Genomic DNA, 1234 nt, shown 5'->3' on the forward strand with positions numbered 1-1234 from the left:
CCACCTCCTAAGGAAGCACCACTAGAAGAACACATACCTCAAAGGAGAGATCAAACTACGGCAAAACAAGCTAACATAAAAAGGACAAAGAATGTTCAAGCATTCCACCTAGCCGTGGCCCTTCCCATGTGCAGTCCCTTTGCAACTCACATCCTAGCAAAAGATATCCAACCTGGAATTTAGATTCCAAACATTAGAGAGCATGATGGCACGGAGGACCCGCAAGATCATTTAGATTGATTTCTAGCAAAAATAGATTTGTTAGACATTAGCAATGCTGCATACTATAAGATTTTTCGGATGACCTTGGCTGGAAAAAGCCATGCCTTGGTTTAATCAGCTCCCCAGCAGAATGATAGAGAGTTTTGAGCAACTATTTCGACGCTTTTTGCACCCCTTCGCAATTAACAAGAGATATCCTAAAACAGCGTCATACTTATTCATCGTGATCCAACTGGAGCACGAGAGCCTGCGAGACTACGTGCAAAGATTCTCCGAGGCCAATCTAGAGATCCCTCATGTCAACCTAGAGCTTCTAGTGAGCATTATGCAGTAGAACTTGCAAAGGGGAAGGTCTTGTGAATCTATAACCAGAAACCCCCAGCCACTCTGGATGAACTCTTCTTAGGGGCAGAGAAATACATCCAAATTAAAAGGACATCAGGCATAAGAGCTGCAACTCCCTCAAAGAGGAGAGCGGAAGAGGAAGACAGCCAAAGGGATCAAAGGCACGTGCCGCCCACTAACATAAGCCAATATACACCATTAAACGCGCCTCGCACAGAGATCCTTGCCGTGGAAGAAAAATAGGGGATGGTCCAGTGATCGCTCTGCATAAGGAAAAATCCTAAGAGGATGAAATCGGATAAAATATTGTCTTTTTCACCAAGACCGCGGTTACAACACCAAAGATTGCTTCCATCTGAACGATGAGATAGAGAAGTTGATCCGATGAGGATACCTGAAAGAGTACATAGATCGCAACAACTAACCTCAAGAAGGAAGCTCAAAGCCTCCCTAAGAAGGCTGCGAGAGAGGCAAGGTAAAATAAACTGAACTAAGAACCTATCAACCGCCGGAGTTATCGGAGTAATATCCAGTGTGGCAGTAGGAGGAGATTCAGCTCGAGCAAGGAAAGCCACGCTTAGAGCAGTGAAAAACATTACACATGACCCATTTTTACTAAAGGTGATGATGAATGAGGAAAGAAAGGGGGAGTAGGTGATAGTCTTTG

This window comes from Sesamum indicum, linkage group LG5, assembly GCF_000512975.1.
Source record: "Sesamum indicum cultivar Zhongzhi No. 13 linkage group LG5, S_indicum_v1.0, whole genome shotgun sequence".
In the NCBI taxonomy this organism is placed as follows: domain Eukaryota; kingdom Viridiplantae; phylum Streptophyta; class Magnoliopsida; order Lamiales; family Pedaliaceae; genus Sesamum; species Sesamum indicum.